Below are 25,354 nucleotides of genomic sequence, written 5' to 3'. Positions count from 1 at the left end.
ACTGCTACCTCTGCCTCCTGGGTTCAAGCAATTCTCCTGCCTCAGCCTCCTGAGAAGCTGGGATTATAGGCATGTGCAACCATGCCCAGCTAATTTTTGTATTTTTAGTAGAGACGGGGTTTCATCATGTTGGTCAGGGTGGTCTTGAACTCCTGACCTCGTGATCTGCCTGCCTTGGTCTCCCAAAGTGCTGGGATTATAGGTGTGAGCCACCGTGCCTGGCAAGAATATCCTTGTTTTTAGGAATTCACAATAGAGTGTTTAGGGACAAAGGAACATTGTGTGTGCAGTTGACTCAAACTATTTAGGAAAAATATATACATATGTGTGTGTGTATGTATGTGTGTGTATGTAGGGAGACAGAAAAGGATTAAGCAAATGTCACATAATACCAACATTTGCGCAGTTTGAGTGAAGATTATCTAGAATTGTTTATGTTATTCTTCAAACTTTAATTTGAAATTATATCAAAACACAAAAAGGAAAGGAAAGGAATATAGACACCTGCTTCCCAGTTTCCTCTAGAGCTAGGGGTGGCCATGAGATACAGTTCTAGCCAATGAATCAGAGGAGAAGGCTGTGACGATCTTTCTGGGGAGAAATTTCCCCCTGGTAAAATAAGAATGGGCTTCAAAGAGCCTTCTCACCACACTGGCCACCTCATTGCTTTGAAGTGTTTGAGGATGTGGTGCCGGAGTTGCAGCAGCCATCTTGTGACCATGAGGAAAAGCCCAAGAAACTCGCAAAGCTTTCCCCATGTATGAGGTTCCCTGACACTGTTATAGGATCATTCAATTCCTGTACTTCAATCCCACTCATCATTCCAGGCCCAATGTCAGAACCTGTATCACTCAGGACCAGGGGACAGGGCAGCCCCCATGTCAAACATTACCAAAGGGAAAAGAGAGCTTTGGAGACTCTTACATCATCAATTAAGTGCTGTGACCTGAAAATGACACGTCCCTTCCACTCACAACTCATTGGCCTTCATAGAGCACATGGCCTAGCCTTGATTCCACAATTCTTATTCTTGAGGGGTTTTCATGCCTAACTTCTGCCCCTTTTCCTCAACTATCAATTCCTCATGGTAAGTTTTTAAAGTTTTTAAAGATACTGATGCCCAGACTTTTCTCCAAACTATTCAAATCATCACCTCAAGTCAGGAGTTCGAGACAAGCCTGGGCAACATGATGAAACCACATCTCTTCCAAATATACAAAAATGAGCTGGGCGTGGTGGTGCGCACTGTAATCCCAGCTACTCGGGAGGCTGAGGCACAAGAATTGAACCTGGGAGGCAGAGGTTGCAGTGAGCCGGTATCATGCCACTGCACTCCAACCTAAGTGACAGAGTGAGACTCTGTCTAAACAAAAAAAAAAAAAAAAAATCAGAATCCTTAGGAGTAGGGCCTAGAAATCGGATTTTACAATTCAGATAAAATATACATTTATAGTCCACAGCAAAAGTCTTAACTGTACATCTCAAATATCTTCATTATGGTAAAACATATGTAACATAAAACTTGTCACTTTACCCGTTTTTAAGTGTACAGTTCAGTGGCATTAAGTACATTCACAGTGTTATGCAAAAGTCACCACCATCCATTTCTAGAAACTTTTCGTCATCCCAAACTAAAACTATGTACCCATTAACTATTCACTCCCCATTTCTTCTCCCCCCTTCCCTGAGTAAGCTCTGGTCTACTTTCTGTCCCTATGAATTTGACTATTCTGGGTTATTTCATGTAAGTGGGATCATACATTGTTTGTCATTTTGTGACCAGTGTCTGTCATGATAATGTGTTCAAGGTTCATGCACACTGTACTGTGTGTCAGAACTTCATTCCTTTTCATGGCTGAATAATATTCTATTGTCGGGACGGAACAGATTTTGTTTATCCATATTCACCAGCAAATGCTTGTGTTGTTTATACCTTTTGGTGACTATGAATAACGCTGCTACAAACATTAGCATACAAGCATCTGTCTGTGTCCTTGCTTTCAGTTCTTTTGGGTATATACCTAGGAGTGCAATTCCTGGCTCACAGGGTAATTACATGTTTAACTTTTTGAGGACCCACCAGTGTGTTTCCACAGCAGCCGCCTCAATTTACATTCCTACCAGCAAGGCACCAGGGTTCTAGTTTCTCCACATCCTCACCAAAGCCCAAGTTTTTGGTACACACATATAAACTCAAGTAACCACAATGTGAATAAAGACATCTACCATTTTCTGCGCCCCAGAAGGTACCCATGGAAGCTGGTATTGTTGCAAGCTCCCCAGCAGCCAGGGTCAAGAACCACGTCCTAAACTTTTAGTGGTTCTCTGTCAAGGCTGGCTAACTTTCAACCTAAAAATAAACCTCAAGTCTGAAGATGGAACATTAAAAATGACATTGCCACCTGGACAGAGTGGCTAATAACGCCCCAGCAGGCCGGAGCCCATCAATCACGGGCCTCTGCCTTCTGTTTGGAGAGCTGAGGAAGACACCAAGATGGGAAGGAGGGATGCAGCACAGGATAAGCTGGGGTGGCTGCCTGGCATGGAAACCTCAACCCATGCCTCCTGCAAACTGGGAACAATAAATCTAGCAGCCAGATAGAAGCACTGCCCCCTCAAATTCTATTTGCAAGGTCAACCAGGCCTAACAGAACTGTCACATTGGCACTGCAGTCATTTATGACCCACTCTTGCCGTGTCTGAACATGAAAGCAATTATCCGATACATACTTTGGCAAGAACCTGAAGTTCCCATCAAGGGGGAGAAAAACGCTGTCAAGTCAGGATATTTAAAGAAAGAATCAATGAATGAAAAGAAGGAAAGCCATAAAGACACACTCATAATGAAAATTTGAAAATTTCCACTTCCCTAGACATCACATAAGACTTAAGAGTCAGAATCCTTTTGAAAGCTCCATTGTCTTAAGAGTATAAATAGTATCTTTTTAGAAACCCACAATTTCAATCAAGCTGGAATAATGGGAAGTACCATTTACTGAATGTCATCTTTTAAAATTTCATGACACATGAAATGATTCTCACTCAAACTCGAATTAGAGGCTCAAGCATGTGAGAGCTTGTGACAACGTCAAAGTGACTTGCAAAATGTACACATAATTGATCTTCTTCACTGGGGTATGATTTTTTTTATCAATCTAGATATTCAGGAAGTACCCAATGAAAGGGCCACAAAAAACAGGGTTATCAAAAGAGGGAGTCTCTCTATCCTTCTTGGGAGCTCTTTCCAAAAGGGCTGGCCCTAGCCCATGTGACCTTAGGCAAGTTCCTTGAATCTGAGCCTTATTGCCCACCTTCAAAATAGGGATAATGATGACACCTACCTCCTAGAGTTATAGTCAGGCCTGTGGCCCTGGAACAGCGCCCAGCATATGGTATGTATATAACGATGTTAGCTATTATTGGCAGCAAGTGGCTAAGCCCCAACAGCTCAACAGAACCCAGCCCAAAGCCCATACAACTGTGACTCCAGCCCCTGAAGCCAGTGGTCTCGGGCCATGTTGCAAAAGGAGAGCTCGGCAGACCACACAGTAGAAGCCATATCCTTCAGCCACCAGACAGCCTAGGCTGACAAAAACCTTAGCAACAGGCACAGAGGGGACCCAGGAGTCATTACCAAAACTGCAGTTCCCTCCACCCCAGCCTGGGTGAGGCATGAGCACCCACCACCTCCCTCTTCAAATGCCTTCTTTCAGGTGCCAGTTCCCACCAGCAGTCCTTAAGCACTGCTTGCCTGCAGGCCAGGGACTCCTGCACCAGGCCACTCAAGGTTTCCATCCTACCTGTGCCAGCCAGTCTGACTCAGAAGCCCTGCAGCTCAGGGATGTCCTGCAGGGCCTCGGGGTTCAAGAAAGCACCTCGTTGCTCCACTGCTTTTCCAGCAATGATCTGTTTGACGGCAACTTCCACTTTCTTGCCATTGAGCGTATACTGCGAGGAGGGGTAGAAAAAAACAAGAAACTGCATTTAAACCTGAAGGGAGGAAAACGCACAGCCCTGGGTATATCCAGGCCCCAAATGCCCAGCCTCCACCCGGAGAGCCAAGACTGAATGAGTCTCAGCTCCAAGACGTCCCTCTCCCTGCCAGATGTGCAAACATGCACCAAAGTATGCTGAACTGACAACTGTCCCCTGTGTTTGGGAGATAGAACCTGTTCTTCTGAAAGGCAATTTCAAGACTTAGTGCTGAAACCCAACTCTAACACTCTCCAAAACCCTCCCACGCTGCCCCCGGCACAGCTACTGAAAAAGTGAGGCTGTCTCAAAGATGCCCAGAAGTCACCGTGAGCATGTTCTTTTCTAACACTGCACACTCCACCGGGCCCCAACGCACATGTCACATCCAAGCTGACCTCAAGAGGGCCCTCGAGACACCCCACGGACCCCGACAGTGCATATTCCAGATGGGAATATAAAAAAAAGAGTGTCTCTCAGGGTTCAGGGTCTGCCTGACCGGGATAAAAATGCAGACCTAAGATCTGAGCAGGCACCCTGAGCAAGAAAGTTTTCAGGAAGATTTGGCTTCTGCCACATCTGGGGGATGCTGGGTGAATACCTGAACCTGAGTTCCTTTCCTTGAATGAAAGTGGGGGTGCTAGCGCCTAGGCTGTAGGGCTGTCAGGGGGTGAATAGGTCAGTGAACACACAGCTTCAGAAGCGCATGGCTACTATGTTTTATTATAATTTTACTTGTATTTATATTTTAAATTTTACTTCCCCATATATTTTATCACGTTATTCTATGATAAAGACTAACTACTGCCATTACTTCAGAAGTGGCCCAGCTTCCTAGGGCTGCAGGTGAGAGCGTCCCCAAGATCCTATGAACTCCTCCTCGGAGCCAGCCATCTGCAGCGGATGGGGCATTGCTGTTTCTCGTAGTTGCACCCTTTCCAAACATTGAGATCCCTCTAAGATTTGTGGCACGTGTTTCACCTTGAATCCAAACGAGCCTCTGGTGGTGTGGGTGTGCTGTGGGCTTTAACCTCAAGAGCAACAGAGCCCAGTGAGGCTCCTCTGCCTGAGCTCTGGATCACTGGCGCTGTTTTTTCAAACCTGAGATGTAAATAAAACTCACTCCCTTGAAACATTCAGTCGACGTGTGATCTAATTAGGGATCTAAGCGCCGGCTTCTGAGGGCCTGCCTGTCACTTCAAGTGGTGTTGCCCGCCCTCCCGCTATGAGACGCAAACGTCTTGCCTGCTCCGTGCCCCACTATGCTTCATACAGGGGTCCACGTGCAGCTCATGGGCGCCAATAACGCCACCTTCCACCTGCCGGCAAAATACAGTGGTATCCCCTTAAAAGAAATCCTGCTACCATTTCCTTTGGGGAGAGAGGAAAGGCAGAGGAAAGGGAAAGAGAAAGGAAGAAGCCGCCTCCCTGCCCCTGCACGGGGCCGCCCCAGATAGACAGGAGCCCAGCAGCCTCCTGTCAGGAAGGGCCGGACATCCCAGCCATTACCTGAGTAAAGGCCCACTGGACTTGGACAGCCATGGCTGCACTGGGGGCTGCAGGCAGGAAGCCCTCAAATGTCCGGAGTCCATTCCACTTGGCCATGACCCCCCTGGAGTCCCCAGGTCTTTATTCCCGGTGAGCAGTAGGTGGGGCTATGAACACCATGTCCTTGGGCAGGACCCCTCGTCTCTCTGGGTTTCCTCATCTGTGAGATGGGCGTGAGGAACACAAGTCTGTCCCACCTCACAAGGGTCAGAGGACCAGCTCCCGACCCACCAGCCACTCACCAGACCCCCAAAGCACCTGATGTTGGCCAAGCAGCTGAGCTCTGAGAGGGGATGAACCCACAAGGTTCCTGTCCTCAAGAAGCCTCCACTCCAGATAGAAAGATGTGGACACACACAAGAACTCACCCTCAGTCCATGGCAAACACTGTCAAAGCTAACGATGCAGGCCAGGACACGGTTCAAACAGGAAATACAGGGAAAGCCTCTCTGATATTTAAGCAGAGAGCAGCTGAGATCAGGTGTGTGGAAGGGCTTTGCGCGGCGTGCAGACCTACTCTGAAGGAAGGCCGACGGTGAGCGGAGACAGCACAGAAACAGATGCACGAGGGCTGCGTTCGGGCACCCTGCGGCCCGCGGCACCACCAGGCAGGCTCTGTTGTCAACCCATCTTAGAGATGAGGAAACTGAGGCTTTAATGCTAAGTGAGTTGCCCAAAGTCTTGCCTCAGGGGCAGAGGGGGAGCCAGGGCTAAGTGACAGAGCCCCTGTGCATGAAGACCCTCAGAGGCGCCACTGTGAAGGCCGGTGGCAAGGACCACGCCAGCAAGAGCCTCCCTAGTCCCCGCCACATCATCACCCTGAGCTGTGGCGGGCGGGTGAGGGGCTCTTCTCCTCGTGTCACAGGCCACAGACGGATGAGTCTTACTCAACACGAGGAGTGGGGCTGGCTCTGGGCCCAAATCTCTCCTGAAAACTTGCCAACTCCCCCACCCCCACCCCCACCGCAAATGCTGAAAACGGTACAGGCTTCCCAGGGAACAGAAGCAGCAGTGTCTCTCCACGTAGAGACAGAGACACGCTGCCTCTCATTCCCACCGCTCCGACGGCCCTGGGCTCAGGCTATTCTTGGGGTGGTGCGGGGAGGGTAGCCTACTCTCCACAAGCACCATGTGAAGGGTCAGACCTGCAACAGGCTCTCCTGCCTCAGCAAGGTCCCAGGACTTTGCAGTTGGGACCTCAGTTGTCCTCTTCTGACCCTGAAGTGGGTCCAGTTCCCAAATGTGCAGGCTGGGGCCACGCCGTGTCACCTCCCTGTGGAGGCTGGGCCCCTTCCTAGCTCAGCAACAAAAGAAGTAAATTCTCTCCTAAGCCTGACATGAGGGTCCAAAAATTCAAAGGCATTCAAAAACCTGGAGGAACCCTCCCAATGGCTTCCCGAATTGACCCAGGAGAAGACCTACCTGGGGAGAAAAAGAGCCCAGAGCCCAGCTGGGTGCCCTGGCCGCAAGCCCACGAAAGCCAGGACAACCATGGAAAGAAACGTGACTAGTTTCTCCCTTCCTAATGAACTGCTCCACTACTCTTGTGATCAGATGCAGTTTGGTAAGAACCATTTTGAAAGCAAAAGACCCAAGTTCTTTTTCAATAAAATAAAGCCAAGGGGACAAATTCAAATTCCAGTCCCCTAAAATGTTCCAGATGAGACAGCACTTACTCACCCAAGAAAAACCTTAGACCCTCATCAGGAAAAGACAAAAAGCATCACTGATTAAAGAAGTACCTTCTTGGAGAGCACCAGTGTCCCCACAGAGAGCCGCCAAGAGTCACCAATCAAAAAAAAAGAGATGGATGGAAAGCTCCCAAGCTGCAGGGCTCTTCCCACGCAGAACCAGAACACAAAGGAAATGTGTGGACACCATAGAGAAGGAACCAACACGGCAGATGTGGACAGGGTCCGGGAGGAGGAGGAACAGGGGTCCTGAGTGGGAATCGCTCCTCCAGGGATGCACGCAGTGGTCGTGCTGTGAGCTCTCTCCCCAGGCCCCGCCACTGGACAGATTGTTTTCAAGATGTTGAAAGAACTTTTCTTAAGACAAAGAGAATGATCTACAGGTTTCAAAGTCAATGGTATCACGTATTTCAACATTCTCCAGAAAACAGCCTCTCCTGGTAAATCCTGTCTCTGGTTATACCTCACAGGCTCAGTCGGCCCCCAGGCAATGTCAAAGTCAGCTTCCCCTGGGAACTCAGTGAGTGTCTGCTCCCATCTTCTCCTTAATGGACAGCCAGTCTGCAGGCTTTAAATACAGCCTGCCACTGTCTGTTTAAATTGTTGTGTGTGTACATTCACACACACACACACACAAAACAGCTTCTGTCAGCTTGTGGGGACATCCATTTTGTAAGCAGTGCAAATTAAACCTGTGATTTAACCTGGGTGAACCTCCTCCTCCCCAACATAGAATCGAAGCAGAGCGTACTGGGGCTGGGAGCTGGGGGGTAGGGGCAACAACACAGTCTTCTGAAGACCTGCCTCTAAAGAGTCAAGTCTGGTCTGTATCGGCAGAACTTAAAATTAAAAGGCAAGAGCCACAGCTCCTAGCAGCTCTTTAAAAAGTTAAAATTGGCTGGGCGCGGTGGCTCACGCCTGTCATCCCAGCACTTTGGGAGGCCGAGGTGGGTGGATCACAAGGTCAGGAGTTTGAGACCAGCCTGGCCAAGATGGTGAAACTGTCTCTACTAGAAATACAAAAATTAGCTGGGCACAGTGGCAGGTACCTGTAATCCCAGCTACTCAGGAGGCTGAGGCAGGAGAATTGCTTGAATCTGGGGAGGTTGCAGTGAGCCAAGATCACACCACTGCACTCCAGCCTGAATGACAGAGCAAGACTCCATCTCAAAAAAAAAAAAATTGGCTGGGTGCTGTGGCTCAACCTGTAATCCCAGCACTTTGGGAGGCCGAGGTGGGTGGATCTCTTGAGGTCAGGAGTTCGAAATCAACCTGGCCAACATGGCAAAACCCTGTCTCCACTAAGAATACAAAAATTAGCTGAGTATGGTGGCATACACCTGTGGTCCCAGCTACTCAGGAGGCTGAGTCACGAGAATTGCTTGAACCTGGGAGGCGGAGGTTGCAGTGAGTCAAGACTGAGCCATCACACTCCAGCCTGGGTGACAGAGCAAGACTCAGTCTAAAAAAAATAAATAAATAAAATTTTTTAAAAAGTTAAAATTAATGTTCTCGTTAAAAATTTTGAGAACACACTAAAACCAGGTGTTAGCAGGGGGAGGCCAGTTGGGCCTGCAGGGCTGGGCCTGCTAACCCTCCAAACATGGGTATTTAGCAGAAGCTGCTTTAAATGCAGTCTCAGAAAGGGTAGGAAAAAATATGGCAGAGAGAGGATGGCATTGCGAGGCAGTGTGGACAAATGATACATAAAGCACCAGCAAGCTGCTCAGATGTGAGCGCCCGTCGATGTGTGGGCTCATGGGGTGATGGCAGCAGTCTCTTCGCTGGCAGAAGATAGTCGTACTGGGATGCCCTTGGTTTCCACGATAAGGCTGGGCACGTGGCGCACAGACAAGCCCACGTGGATGGTGTCATGAATCCTCTTCACCAAGTCAGGCTGGAAGGCGTGCCCGGAGGCCATCTTCAGGAAGAGGATCACCCTCTCCTCCCCATACTTGTTATACTGGGGGACACACAGGCTGTCCTCCACCTCCTTGAAGGAGTCCACTGTGGAGACAGGAGAGGGCACACATTCACACAGAAGGCCCCTCAGTGTGGGGTCGGGCCTCACAGCAACCTGGCAGGGCAGGAGGGGCAGGCTGCGTCCCCCAGGCCTACCGGGGTGCCTGTGTTCTCCCAGCCCACCAAGGAGGAGTGCCTTGGAGGGACATTTGCTGAGGGAGCTATTTCACAAGTGGAAGAAAGCCCATCACTGGGGAGGCAGAGAGAGCTTCAGCTTTGGCAGGACAGGCAATGTTTTACCGGGGAGCCAGGTGTGGGCCTTACTCACTTAATAAGAGATTAATTCAAGATAAAAAAAGAGGGCCAGGTATGGTGGCTCATGCCTGTAATCCTAGCACTCTATGAGGCTGAGGTGGGAGGATCATTTAAGTCCAGGAGATTGAGACCAGCCTGAACAACATAGGGAGACTTTGTCTCTACAAAATAGTAGTAACTAAGCCAGGCATGGTAGCACATGCCTGTAGACACAGCTACTCAGGAAGCTGAGGCACGAGGATTGCTTGAGCCGAGGAGGTCAAGGCTGCAGTGAGCTGATTCTGCCACTGCCCCCCAGCCTGGGCAACAGAGTGAGACCCTGTCTTAAAAAAAAAAGGAAGCAGGTGGCCAGATACAGTGGCTCACACCTATAATCCCAGCACTTTAAGAGGCCAAAGTGGGTTGATTACTTGAGCTCAGGAGTTCGAGACCAGCCTGGCCAACATGGCAAAACCTCATCTCTAAAAAACACCACAAAAATTAGCTGGGCATAGTGGTGCACACCTGTAGACCCAGCTACTCGGGAGGCTGAGGTGAGAGGATCGCTTAAGACAAGGAGGCGGAGGTTGCAGTGAGCCGAGATCGCACCACTGCACTCCAGCCTGGGTAAGAGAATAAGACCCTGTCTCAAAAAACAAAAGTAAAAATTAAAAAAAAAAAAAAAAAAAACGGGCAGAAGCCTGTGGTGGGTACTCCCCTGGAGGGAGGAACAAAGGCTGGAATCAGACCATCAGGGTTTCTCCACCCTGGCTACACAAATGGCCTTGACATAAGTTTAGAACTCTGACCTAAGCACCAGCGTGTGAGGCCATCTGACCGACACTGCAGCCCGGCTGGGTCCCTGGGCCGGGCAGTTTGAAGGCCCACAGAGGACTCCACCATGCAGTTGTGAGACTCACAGGCCTACACTGTCTGTGCTTGGTGTCCTGCACAGTGTCGTGTGGCCTTCAGCAATCCTGCACCCACTCTGTGCTTCTGGTTTCTTAACCCATAAAGAGCAGACACAAGTTGGCCGGGCACAGTGGCTCATGCCTGTAATCCCAGCACTTTGGGAGGCCGAGGCAGGCGGATCACTTGAGGTCAGGAGTTTGAGACCAGCCTGGTCAACATGGCGAAACCCCATCTCTACTAAAAATACAAAAATTAGCTGGGCATGGTGGTGCATGTCTGTAATTCAAGCTACTGAGGAGGCTGAGGCATGAGAATTGCTTCAACCTGGGAGGCAGAGGTTGCAGTGAGCCAAGATCACGCCACTGCGGTCCAGCCTGGGTGACAAAGGGAGACTGTCTCAAAAAAACAAAAGGAAAAAAGAGTAAAAGCAAGTAACTAGCCCAACAGAGCTCACCAGGAGGATGACGTACAATGGGGAAGGGGATGGGCCAAGGGACCTTAAAGACCCCATTCGAGGTTTTATGAGGACAGCAGTGTGTGCAAGATATGATCTGAAAAGGAGGTCAGGCTCTCAAATGTCCACTCTCACACCAGAGACCAAGGGGCCAGAGTCATGCCAAAGGTAGGGCCTTTGGAAATGGCCCCTGGGGCTCACACCAGGACCCTCCTCCTTCCTGGATACTCAAGAACGCTCAGGGAGAAGAAGAGTATACCAACGTTATAGATTTCCATGCTGCCGAACCACACCCCGCTGGGGTTGAGCGTGCCATCACTGGAAGGAGAGAAGAGGTCAGGGCTACACCGCAGCTCTGAAGTGAGGCAACTCCCAGGGGTTGCAGAGGAGGGTGGTCACCCCTCTTCCGCATCGCATCCCCCAGGACCAGTCATGATTGCTCCCCTCCCCAGCTCCTTGCCCCTCCACCCGGCTCTTTCTCCCTCTCTGGTTAAAGCTCGACATCACGGGAGGCCCCTCTGTGCAGGAACAGCTGTCACCTCACTCCCTTCCCACCTGCACACGCATCCCGTCCGGTCACCTCACTCCCTTCCCACCTGCACACGTGTCCCCTTTCCCGGGTGTGGACACTGCTGTGCCTTTGCTGTGGGACCCCCCACCCTGACACCCCTACCTGAGAACCCCATCACAGGGCAGGGAAACTTGGATCACGCCCAGACCCAGCCCTTGCGAAGGAAGCTGGCACAGGGATGCCTCACCCCAGGAATGACACAGGAAGGGTCCAAGATGGGGGACAGTTGGCCACGTCGCAGACTGAGCAGACAATGCTTCCTCGGAGGGGATCTTCAGGCTCAGGGGCGGCATATGCACGGGCACAGAGGCGTCAGGGGCAGCATGTGCACGGGCATGGGGGCGTCAGGGGTGGCACGTGCACAGGCACGGGGGCGTCAGGGGCGGCATGTGCACGGGCATGGGGGGGAAGCATGGCGCACCAGCCGGTGGGGGATGGGGGGTCCCAGACATCAGTAGAGGTGTGGGTGGTATGGACACCCTGGTGCTGGAGTGGAGTGGGGTGCCCAGGAAGGGGGTCACCGACTCTCACAGAAAATGCTTCCTCCCGGACCCCCATGCCTCCAGAAGGTGAGGCTCCAGGGCAGAGAAGCTGACTCCACAGCCCTTACCTCCAGCCAAGCATGATGATGCCGCCAGTCTTGGGGTTGATTCTGCAGTCACCATGAGCCCAGATACCTGCAAGGATGGCAGAGGCACCTGGTCACCCAAAGAAGAAGGGGCCATGACGGGCTGCCTGGACAGACACTGGGTGCAGGTCTGCAGACATCTGGGGCCCAGAGGCAGGTCTGGTATTGGGCTAGGGGCAGAAGGGAGCCAGACTGTTCCTGCCCCAAGGAACACACCCTCTAGTGGGGGCTGCTTCCCGGGCAGCTCTGACACAGCGGGTGAGGAGAAACGCAGCTCCTGGGGCACCAGCAAGGACCCGGAAATTCAGAAGCATCTGGAGACAACTCTGAGTGGAGCACAGGAAAGAATGAGCCACGTCTTGGGAAGCAAGAGTGGTCAGGGGCAGCGGAGGGCACAAGGTGTGCAGCGGTTGGGGCCAGATCTTAGAATGTAATACAACAGCTCATAGCCAGGAAGGAGGGTACTGCACCAGTCTCAGTCATGCAGGCTTGAACCAAAGCATTAACCACACGGACAGAGAACTGATTAGCAGGTCAAACCCAGGGGATGAGGAGGGTAGAGGAAGAGGAAAGAGCCAGGAGTGATGGCAACACGGTATCAGCAGGCTAATGAGTGGCCACGTGTGCAGCTGTTCGGAGAAGGCTTGCGTGCTGGGGTGGTGCCGTGAAGCTGATCGATCAGGGGGATCAAATCCCAGGTTTGGACGCAGCATCTAAGGAGAGAGGTTCCTTTGCCACATCCTCCACCCAGGTGCCAAACAGTGAAGAGAAGCCACACATCTGAGAGTCACCAAAGGAGCAGTTAACTCACCCTCAGCCCTTGGTCAGCCACACTGGGGAACGGGCTGGTCATCATCAAAAGCGCATCTCTGCCGCTTTGCAACATGGGAAGTCATCGGCCTCAGCATCAGGCTGTCCTCGTGAAATAAGCCCCAAAGATTTCCTGTGATCCAGGAAGGGAAAACAGTAAAGAAGCCAGCTTCCATGTCTTCACTGACGGGTGGTAGCCTCAGAAAACATCTCTTTTCTCCCAAATTTTGAGACACTTCTCCAGCACTTCTCCACTCCAAGGCAAGCGCTAACCCAAACAGTTCACGACTCAACAGCTACGTAGTCTATCCAGGCCTTCATGTGACATGGTGAAAGAGACACTGTCACAAGCCACAGCCAAGCCTTCTACAGGGATGAAGGCCAAGGGGACTGTGTGCAGTGAGTGCATGGTCCCTGGGTGGCAGCTGAAGAGAATGAAATGAGCCCTAAGCTACTTAATCTGATGCAAAAAAGAGAATTGCAGGCCTTTAGGTCTTCCTCCCACTTCCCCAGGCTGGAGAATGAAACCAATTCTTTCTCATTGGACTTGTTTTTTTTTTTTTTAGATGGAGTTTCACTCTGGTTGCCCAGGCTGGAGTACAGTGGCGCGATCTTGGCTCACTGACACCTCCACCTCCTGCGTTCAAGCAATTCTCCTGCCTCAGCCTCCCAAGTAGCTGGGATTACAGGTGCCTGCCACCACACCCAGCTAATTTTTGTATTTTTAGTAGAGACTGGGTTTCGCCATGTTGGTCAGGCTGGTCTCAAAACTCCTGACCTCAGGTGATCCTCCTGCCTTGGTCTCCCAAAGTGCTGGAATTACAGGTGTGAGCGACTGTGCCTGGCCTCTCATTGGACTTTTAAAAGATTCACACACACAAATCAGGAAAACAAAAATCCACTCCTAGGCTTGCAATTGATGTACCCGGTTTCTGCAGGAGGACATCTGTACGGCTACTCAGCAAACTGAGTTTAGAAAGGCATCCCCAGGAGATGAGAGCTGCAAGTCTGTGCCACTCACCTGGGAATCCTGCCTCATTCTGGAACTTTGCTGCCAGCAGCAACACAGTCTTGTTTGCCTGGAGTCAGATCTTCCTTGAATTAGATGGGAAATTTCTGGGTTTTCTGGGCCATTTGAAATACTGTGCCCTAATTACTGAGACCCTGGAAACGAAGAGAAAAAGGAAGATGTAAATCCACTCTGAGGAAATTTGCTTTTGCGGAAACTTCCCCCGACACACTTTGATCCCTTGCAAAGCCGAGCTGAGAGGAGGAATCCACACGTAGTGGCTGGCTCCAGGGCACCACAAAGGAAGTGGCTTGATGGCAAAACAAAGCCGCAGAAGCAATGTCTTCCTTTCTACAGCAGACTGAACAGATTTAGATCATTCTCATTCTTCAAGGCACTGACTTCAGCCCTGAGCCTCCTGAGAGCTGAGGCAAAAGTGGAACCACAGTGGGAACAGGTGACTGCCAATAACAGACCAGGCCTGTCTGGAATGTGTCATCTGCAATGACTTAAATCTTAAGCTTGCTTTTACTTTCTTTTAAAATATTAGGTTTTTAAAAATAATAAAAAGCAGCCAGGTGCGATGGCTCACACCTGTTACCCCAGCACTTTGGGAGGCCGAGGTGGGCAGATCACGAGGTCAGGAGTTCGAGACCAGCCTGGCTAACATAGTGAAACCTGGTCTCTACTAAAAATACAAAAATTAGACTGGTGTGGTGATGCATGCCTGTAATCCCAGCTACTCATGAGGCTGAGGCAAGAGAAGCCGAGATGGTGCCACTGCACCCCAGCCTGGGCAACAGAGCGAGACTCCGTCTCAAAAAATAAAAATAAAAAGCCATAAAGAAAACCAAAATGGGCTCATAATCTCACCACTCATGTAAGCCCTTATTCACACTTGTTATTCATTTATTCACACAATCACACATATGTACTTTCTTTTTAAAATTAAAGAAGGCCCAGTGCGGTGGCTCGCACTAGTAATCCCAGCACTTGAGGAGGCTGAGGCGGAAGGATTGCTTGAGCTCAAGAGTTTGAGATCAACCTGGGCAACAGAGAGAGATCTCATCTCTACAAAAAATACGAAAATTAACCAGACATGGTAGCACATACCTGTAGTCCAGCTACTTGGGAGGCGGGAGGATCCTCTGAGCCCTGGACATCAAGGCTGCAGTAAGCTGAGATCACATCACTGCACTCCAGCCTGGGGGACAGATGGAGACCCTGTATCTAAGAAAAAAAAAAAATTAAAATATACAGTTTACACAAAAGGGATGCTATGTCCTCTGTTCTTGAACTCTCATTTTCACTTACTATCTTCCTGAATCTTTCCATACCAGCATGATGGGATTCGATCAGGCTGATGGGAAAAATATTAGTTATGATACCCGCAAAACCCTTCCGGAAGGCCTGAGGGTTTTCACATGACTTCAGTAATAGACGGGGCTAAAGGCGGCCTGGTCCCATTACCTTTAGTTAAATAGATTAGAATAGTAAACAGTGGGATGTGGGGAAGTTAACTAGTTAACTTGTTTACTCATGTGGTCTTAAGACTGACCTTCAGACATTCGAGGGCAGGATGGCTCTCTTGGGAGGTCAACCAGGGGTATTACCCACTAATGATGTGTGCTTTTGGAACCTCGCTTTTAATCATTATCTACAAGGGTGTTGACTCAGAGCTTCTGTTGTTAATTATATACTAAATAAATGCCTGGAGTGCAAGCTGCTGAGGGCTGTGGCTGCCATTCTTTACAGGACTCTCCTTGGAGTCTGTGAGTGGCCTCAGACTCTCAGCTGGACTGGAAAAGCAGAGTATCCATGCATCAGTGTACGTTTATTCATCCGTCTTTTGGGCCAGGGTCTGTGGGCAGACCCCCGCAGCTAATGTCCTCTTGTGAGGAGCAATACCTCATCAGCACACGGCCTGTTTCCGTTTTCACCTAGCATCATCTTTTAAGGTAACGATGTTCGTAAACCCACTCCCAGTTGTGGAAAGGAAGACTTGCTCTTGTTGCTTGGTTTTGCCACCACGCCATTTCCTATACAGCCCAAGAATCTCTCAGCGCTGGTGCTTGAGGAATGGTCTAAGTGCAGCCTATGTTCACCCTGTCCAGGAAAACAGCTTCAGGTCTCATGATCTGATCTGCTTTTGTCTTTCCACATTTATTCATGTCTCTCATCTACACCCACGAAGTATCGGAGGAAGCTACCTATAAAACTGACTTCATGATAGGATTACTCAAAGAGAAGCAAAACCCTACCCTAAAGGTAAGAGGACTACAAAAACAAACCAATGATTTCAGCTCTGAGTTTCCTAGCAGCCAAGGCAAAAATGGAAATATAACACATCGCAAAGTATATGTTTTCTCCAAGAAGGAGTATCAGTTTCAAAAAGAGGTTATTCTGAAATTAATCCTGAGAGACATCACATGAGCCCTTGCACATGTGACAAAAAAAGTGACAGAAAAGCGAGTTTTCAAAGAGCAATGTTACAGAAGATGAAGGGCTGTCATTTCTTGGATGGATCCTCAAGCTGAGATTCTAATCCTTTTGGCCTCTCCTCCCAAGGCAGGAGTCCCTGCCCTCCTCTTCAGGGTCAGCTGAAGAGTGTTTCTCTACATCCACTCTTGCTTTTCTGCATTCGTTTATCTGCACAGCTGCTCACAGCTCCGGGCATAGGTGCAGCAGGTATGCAGTGGAGGCTGAGCCACCCCTGGGGGGATGTCCCGCACTGTGGCAGGAAGGCGCTATTCCAGGCACAATGGCTTTACAGTGACACGCAAATACGCAGGGCAGGAAAGATTCCTGGCAAATCCTAGCACTTGCTGCTTTCTGATTCTCCATACGTCTATGCTAAACCACATTACCTTTTGAGAGACTGCAGCGAGCAAGTACTGAGTATAAATAACTCTGAAACAGAAGGCTAAACGATGAATTATATAGCAGCAATAACTCGAGACTGCTTATGAAATAAAAATAGAGGGAGACAGGAATCAGAGCTTTAAATAAAAGACTTTCCTGTGTTGTAACCAAGCGAGTTACAGAGAAATGCCACACTTTGAGACGAACTCAGGAGTCCTTTATTAGCCGGCGACAGAGAGACGGCTGGTGCTCAAAATTCTCTCGACCCCAAAGGGCTAGATTTTCTTTTATACTTTGGTTTAGAGAGGGGAGGGGGAGCCTAGCTGTAACAATCTTACAGAAGTAAAACAGGCAAAAAAAAAAAAAAAGTTAAAAAGACAAATGGTTACAGGAAAACAAACAGTTACAGGTGCAGGGGCTTTAAATTCATCACAAGGTGACAGGTGTGGGGGCTCTGGGTGTTTTCTGCCAGATACAGACGCGGGGGCTTTAGGGCACTATCATCCGGGCGAATTCCTGGGAACTGCGGACATAGCTTGCCACAGTACCTTATTAGTTAATTGCACTCTTTGATATGCTGAGAGTCAGCTTGCACGAGTTAAGTCCTTGAGGAAAGGGGGTAGGTGAGGAACCCTTGATGTCTTATAAATGAAGGAGCCTGTGCCATGTTGGTGTGCATATGTAACAAACCTGCACGTTATGCACATGTACCCTAGAACTTAAAGTATAATAAAAAAAAATAAAAAAATAAAAATAAAAATAAAATAAAAAAATAAAAAAATAAAAAAATGAAGGAGCCAAATGGAGTCCATTTGGCTTTTTCAGTTAAGGGAGAGTCTATTCATATTAAAACAAGGTACAGTATCACACCTGCTTTGGGGCAAGGCAGCGCTCAAAACAGGACACTCAGGGTGTCAGTCTACGTGAGAGTGACATGTCGGGTTGTAAATCCTTCCACAGCAAAAGTGCTCTTCCTCTAGCATCTCCATGAGGACTGAATGATGGTGAGACACACAAAGGAAGAGACCTCAGCCAGACACCACTTCCACATGCCACTCCTCTTGAACAGGCAGGCATTTCCCTGTTTCAGCGAGTGGGCCCTGCACCCTCCACCCTGCCACATGCAGACCAGAGGCTCATGCCAGCTACCAACAGCAGGGGCCCGGGCCAAGAGGCTCTGGGCAGAGATGGCTGAGATTCAGCTAAACCCAGGTTACAGTTACACATGATAGCTTCACGCTGAAGACAACAAGATATCCATCAAAAATTCATTATTGTCCCACTGGCAGAATGAGCTACATGCAGCTTCTCCAAGCCCTGGTGGGGGAAGGAAGAGGGGAGGGGCAAGATGGGAAGGGAAGGATGAGGATACACAATGAGACACAGAAGGCCCAGCCTTGGCTGGGCAGCTCTGTCTGCATGTCTCCAACTGACCTGGGAATTTGGAGAAATACGCCTTCCTGTACTTGTTGCCGTTCTCATTGTTCCAGAAGTGTGTGAGCTAGCAAGGGATCGGCTTAGTACATAGCAGCTTGCTGCTGTCTCCCCAAACCGCCTTTTCTAATATGGGAGAATTAAAAATAAGCCCAACACACACCACAGCCACACACCCTGGCTATCTCTCTTAAGCTATTACTTATTATGCAATATTCCAGACATATACAAAGGTACAGAGATGGTCCACGCCAACACACTTGTCATGGCAGCCTAATAATGTGTTTCTCCCAGATGAAGTTGCCTCCCTGTATGTGCTCCCCAAAATCGCTGTCTTGGACATGGCGATTGGTTATTTCTCTGTGTGTTAATATTTTTGCTCCATCCACATGCGTCCCTGAATAGCATGTGTCATCACTCTGCATGCGTCTGAACACACACACACTGCCCTTCTACGTGTCCCGCATCTTCCTGAGCTCACTCAGCATGACGTCTGGATGGCTCGTTTGGGCTACTACACGTCGCTCTGGTTCATTCCTGTTTACTGCTTCGTCATTCGTCACGTGTGATCACAGAACTTCTGCACAAAGATGGACATTTCTATTGTTCCCAATTTTGTTTTCCATTATAAACCATGGGGTTACAAACATTCTTGCACGGATCACAAGTCAGTCTTCTGGGAGTGGAATTCCTAGATCACAGGGCATGTACGCATCTTCAGCGTCACTGACTACTCCCGCATTGCTCTGCAGAGCAGCTACACTGAGCCCTGCTCACCCCTCCTAGCACAGCTGGATTTCCAGCTGCCAGGCCTAGCACAGCGGGAGACTATCCCTTTCACGACCAGGATCTCAGATGCTCAGAGCTGGCCACTGCCTGTGAATCCAGCACCAGGGTTCAGATTCGGGGCAACGACCACCCTTGCCCGCCATTCCTGAGCACACAGCTCTCTGTCTGTCCTCCAGCTCGACCCTGACCTCTCAGGGGCTGGGGACCAGGAGCCCGGTGGGTGTTAAACCAAGCTGTGGGGAAAGGACATCATGCTACAAGTGACAGGGGCCTCCCCTCCGAGGGCTGTTTTGGAGAACCATCACCAAGCAAAGTTACACATCCGAGCACTCCCAAGCTCCCAACTCACGCCTAATCACAGAAAGAAACAGTTGGCGGAGCCATCACCTTCCTCGTTCCACGCTTCCATGGCCATGCCCAGGTTCTGGGCCTGAATCTGACTGTGGCACTATTCACAATAGCAAAGATGAGAAATCAACCTACCTATCCATCTAAAGATGATGGGATACAGAGACCATAGTGTCCATTCACAATGGAACACTCTTCAGCCAGACACAGATACTGAAATCATGCATCGGGAGCCACATGGTTGAACCTGGAGGAAATGATAGTAAATGAAATGAGCTACACTGAGAAAGACAAACACTGCATCAACTTCATTCATGAGGCATCTAAAAATCTTGATCTCATAGACCTAGAAAGCACCCTAGTGCTTACCAGGGTTTGAGGGGAAGGTGGGGCCTGGGCGGGGAATTGGGTACAAAGTTCCACACTTTATGAGAAGAATAAAACCCGCAGTTCTATCCCACAGCAGGGTGACCAGGGATATTATCAGAGGGTAATTTTCAGGACAGCTAACAAGAAGGATTCTGAATGTCCTCCCCCAAAGAAACAACTCTATGAGGCAAAAGAAAGGCTAAGTATCCTGATTCCGTCATGACACAATGCATACAGGGACCAAAACGTCCCACTCTACCCTCTAGTTGTGCACCTTTACTATGGGGCAAGTTCGTATTTAAAGAAACGTAAAGACACAATGCGAAAATTCTCATGCAACCATGAAATGCCCTGAAGTTCCAAACCCAGCCTGAGAAATCCAAACTGTCAGATGCAGCACATTCCCCACTTTCAAATTTCATCCCAAAGCTACAGACCCACTTCCACCTAGACAGAGCAGAGAACCCAGAAGTAACCCTGCACAACAGCAATTATCTGGCTTTCAACCAACTCCACAAAAATAAGCAATGGACAAAGGACTCGCTATGCAGTGAATGGTGCCAGGATGCGTGGCTAGCCGAAGAGTTAACACTGGAGCCCCACCTCTCACCACATGCAAAACCTAACTCAAGGTGAATGCAAGATTTCAGTAGAAGACCTCAAACTATGAAAGTCCTACAAGAAAACCTTGGAAATACCTTTCTCATCACAGGCCAAATTTGGTAAACCATTTATATGGCTTACTCCCCAAAAGCAATGGCAAGAAAAACCAAAATGAACTAGTCGGGCCTAAGAAACGAAACATCTGCCACACAGCAAAAGAAATCACCATCACGGTGAATACACAGGCTACAGGATCGAGAAAATGTTCCCAAACTATTTCTGACCAAGGTCTTATAGCCAGAATCTACCAAGACCTTAAATCAAAAAGCAGAAAAGCGAATAATCCAATTTTAAAAATGGGCAAAAATCATAAATGCACACTTGCCAAGGCAGGACAGACAAGCGACCAACAGGCATGAAAAAATGCTCAACAGCACCAATCATCAGAGAAACAGAACTCGCAAGCACAGGGAGATGCCGTCTGACGCCACTCAGCATGGCCCTTCGTCCAAAGTCAAAACATGACATGCTGGTGAGGTAGCAGAGGACAGGGAAGGCTGCTACACTCTCAGTGTGAATGTAAACTAGCTCTCACAATGTGGGTTTGGAGATTACTCAAGGGTACTTACAAAGGAACTACCTCTGACCCAGCAATCCCACCATGGGTATCTACCCAAAGGAAAACAAACGCTTCCATCAAAAAAACACACGCACTCCTGTGTTCTCAGAGTGCTATTCACAAGAACAAAACGGTGAGATGGACCTATGTGCAAATCAACAGTGGATTTTTTTTTTAAGTTTGGTACACAGACACTGCAAAACTCTATGCAGATTAAAAAAAAAAAGTCGGCCGGGCGCGGTGGCTCAAGCCTGTAATCCCAGCACTTTGGGAGGCTGAGACGGGCGGATCACGAGGTCAGGAGATCGAGACCATCCTGGCTAACACGGTGAAACCCCGTCTCTACTAAAAAAATACAAAAAACTAGCCGGGCGAGGTGGCGGGCGCCTGTAGTCTCAGCTACTCAGGAGGCTGAGGCAGGAGAATGGCGTAAACCCGGGAGGCGGAGCTTGCAGTGAGCTGAGATCGGGCCACTGCACTCCAGTCCAGGCGACAGAGCAAGACTCCGCCTCAAAAAAAAAAAAAAAAAAAAGTCATGCCCTCAGCAGCAACAAGGATGGACCTGGAGGCCATTATGCTAAGCAAGCTAAAACAATGATAGAACACCAAATACATCATGTTCTCACTTACAGGTGGAAGCTAAACACTGAACACGCCCAAACATAAAGATGAAAAAAAACAAAACAAAAAAAAAACAGACACTGGGCCAACCAGACGGAAAAAGGAGGAAGACAGGGAGACTTGGTGGAAGAACCACTCGACTGCTACTGCGCTCACTGCTGGGGTGACAGGGTTCATCGGGAACCCAAGCTTCAGCACTTTAGCTCCCTGCTATACACTCACGTGCCCGACCTGCAAACTGCACCCTTTACTCACAATACAAGTAGAGGTCACTTCAGAAATCAAAGTTAAAAGCAGAAAATAAATTCTTAAAAAAGGAAAAGAGGAAATCTGTAGTGATCCAAACAATTCATTACTGGCATAAAGAAAGACACTGAATGGACAAAATTGGGGAGCCAAATAATCAACCTAAATTTTCACACAGTGAAAACATAGTCTGCAAAAGCTCACCAAGCCGTAACTGTTGAGAAAACCGGGTGTTCATGTGCAAAAGACTGAAACAGTTCCCTTATGTTGCAAAATACATAAAAATCAACGCAAAACCCATTGAACACCCAAGTTCAATCCTGAAACCAAAAAACTCCCAAGGGGAAAACACAGGATCAGCGTTTATTTGTGGGAAAACGTGAATCTGTGTACCCACAGACAATACAATGGCTTCACCATCCTCCTTTCCTCCCCCTCAGCGGGATGCAGAAATCACTGCTAACAAAAGCAAATATCAGCATTTCAGACTTTAGACCTCTCTACATGGGAGGGAAAACAATGAACCCCAAGAGAAGGCATCCTATCTTGGGGAAAAAGATGATTGGGGGAAAATTATGGAAAATCATAAAATTGAAAGGGGTTGTCATCTAACCTATTCAGGAAACTAAAGGTACTGGCTGGGCGCGGTGGCTCACGCCTGTAATCCCAGCACTTTGGGAGGCCGAGACAGGCAGATCACGAGGTCAGGAGATCGAGACCATCCTGGCCAACATGTGAAACCCCTTCTCTACTAAAAATACAAAAAAAAATTAGCCGGGTGTGGTGGCAGGCGCCTGTAGTCCCAGCTACTCAGGAGGCTGAGGCAGGAGAATGGCGTGAACCCAGGAGGCGGAGCTTGCAGTGAGCCGAGATCGTGCCACTGCACTCCGGCCCGGGCGACTGAGCCAGACTCTGTCTCAAAAAAAAAAAAAAAAAAAAGAAACTAAAGGTACTAAGTGGGGGGAAATGATAAAAACAAATACACAAGCTACAAATGTGCAAAGGACCTGCAGTAGCCACTTCTACAAAGAAAACATGAAACTGACTCTCAGCTAAAAGAAGAGTGGCACCACATCACTCTCATGTCAAACACACACTAAGATACTGTCAAACTCCACTGAGAATGAGCAGTACTCAAAGGAGCGATAGAAGTTTTGGAAGGTAGGGGCCTATGTAGATTCATGCAAAAGGAAACTCTTATACGCTATTGGTGGCATTGAAAATTAGTGTATATACTGTGAAAAAAAGTCGGAGCTTCCTCAAAAAATTAAAATTACCATTACCAGTTCATCTAGTCGTTCCCACACTTAGTGTACATTTACAGCAAAGGAAACCTGTCCTTTAAGGAGTTACCTGCCTTCCTGTGTTTAATGAAGCACGATTCATGATACCCAAGACAGGGAATCAATCTACCTGACCATCCCAACAAAGGGATATGGAAACTGTGGGATGTCCACACAACACAGCTCTCCTCAGTCATGTGCAAATCACGTCCTTTCCATTTGGAACAACATGGATGAACCTGGAAAATGCTATGCTAAGTAAAATAAGCCAGGCATAGAAAGACAACCACAGCATCATCTCACTTATATGGAATCCAAAAAACTTTACCTTTACTTTACCAAAAAACTTTAAGAAGTAGAAGCACAGGAGTAGTTTGCTGTGGAAGATTCATTTTGGAAACATAGTTGCAGTTAGATGACAGAAATATATTCTGGTGTTCTCTACCACAGCTGGGTGACTGGTTAATATTGTGTTGTATTTTTCAAAAAAGCTAGAAGGGAACAATTTGTTCTCCCAAGAGAGAAATAATACCTGATCTTCGGAAACAGATATGCTAAGTATCCTGGTTTTATCATTACTCAAAATATACACATATCAATAAACCGCAGAGACACAAAATGTTTGAGACCAGCCTGACCAACATGGAGAAACCCCCGTCTCTACTAAAAATACAAAATTAGCCCAGCATGGTGGCACCTGCCTGTAATCCCAGCTACTAGGGAGGCTGAGTCAGGAGAATTGCTTGAACCTGGGAAGCGGAGGGAGTGGTGGGCTGCGATTGCGCCATTGTACTCCAGCCTGGGCAACAAGAGTGAAAACCCCGTCTCAAATAACAAAGAAAAGAAAATGAAAAAAGGAACACACAGGGGTAAAATTTCATTGGGAATGGAAACTACATGTGAATGATTTTTTTTTTTTTAACTTGGGCAATAAAATCACAAGCAACAAAAGCAAAAATAGACACGCAAGGCTACAGCAGACTGAAAAGCTGCTGCACCGCAAAGGAAATGGCAAACTGAATGAGAAAGTTTGAAAGAGGGTTTGGGGGACTCACATATCTGCTGGGGGCTTGTTACGGAAAATACAGAACATATACACAGTACTCAGTAGCAACAACGAGAAAAAAGAACAAATGATCCACCGAAACTTGGGCAGGGACCCTGAAATATATTTCTACAAAGACAACATTAAACTGCAGTGAAGCTCCCTACCCCGTCGGGTGGCCACGACAGGATGTACAGGAGGGGACACTTGTTGCCAGGGGATGGAGGAAAGCAGCCCATGTCCTGACAGCTGGAACACACCTTTTCAAACCCATGGAAGCCTAGAGACAGCTAGGATCTCTTTTCCTCCTCCTGAGGCTTGGACACCTGCAGCCAAACCTGGGCCTGGCCCCGGCCCCAACCTGGGCTGGGTTTCCCCTTATTCCAGCAGCTGCAGCTTCCCTCTCTATGTACATGGGGGAGTTTCCCTGAGAAAAAATCCTGAACCCCTAAAAATACCACAGCCTGCTACGTTGCCACCCTCAAAAGCCCTTGTTGGGGAAATGAAAACCACGAAAAATAAAGACGAAAATACTACCAGAGAAAGAGCAAAACGCCTGAGAACCTGACAAGAAGAAACAGAACATAGAAGAAAATGAAACCTTCTATCCTGACCTCGAAGGAAAAATGCTGGAGCAGTCGCGCTGTGGAGAAACCCGCACGGAAAGAAGCTCCCTCCTCAGCAGTCAGCACCGGGACGGCAGCCGTTTCTTCCCCAGGACAGGGGCCCAAGTCATCTGGAAGCTGCCAGTGGCACCCAGTGGGGTCCTGAGGGAACCAGAGGGCTCTTCTTCTCCTCACCGTGGATGCCACGCCAGGCCACACTCGCTTTGCTGCCTCCATGGGGAGGGCGGGGGAGAGAGGGCAACACACATGCGCACCACGTGTGGGCAGGTTGGGCCCCGCCCGCTGCTAACGCTGCGCATGGTAGGCTGATTCCACTTCCCAGGATGCATCAGGCCAAGCCATGGCCTCGAGGCTCTCAACTCCTGCACCTGCTCAGCCTGGGCTGCCACAGCTGCCTCCTGCTTTTCTGCAACTGCCAATGCTTCCAGTCTTCTTGGAATTCCAGTGCTGACAATTTGGGGAGATACAAACAGTCCATAGCAAGGGGATCGTGGAGGAGGTTTCTCACAAAGTTGAAACTTCAACTACCAGTTCATCTAGCCACCTTTTTTTCTTATAAATTTGTTTACGTTCAGTTCCTTAGAGATGATGGGTATTAGAACCTTTGTGGGATGCACCGTTTGCAAAAATATTCTCCTATTCTATAGGTTGCCTCTTT

The 25,354-nt window shown here is 48.7% G+C and overlaps 1 pseudogene; it reads right to left on the bottom strand.

Annotated features, from left to right (window-relative positions):
* Positions 1-2,964: 2,964 nt before the first annotated feature.
* Positions 2,965-24,912, bottom strand: LOC111527451 (annotated as a pseudogene).
* Positions 24,913-25,354: the final 442 nt, after the last annotated feature.

The sequence above is a fragment of the Piliocolobus tephrosceles genome, chromosome 4 (assembly GCF_002776525.5).
Source record: "Piliocolobus tephrosceles isolate RC106 chromosome 4, ASM277652v3, whole genome shotgun sequence".
Classification (NCBI taxonomy): Eukaryota; Metazoa; Chordata; class Mammalia; order Primates; family Cercopithecidae; genus Piliocolobus; species Piliocolobus tephrosceles.
Note: the sequence above shows the minus strand (reverse complement) of the source record. Positions and strands in the feature narration are given on the sequence as shown.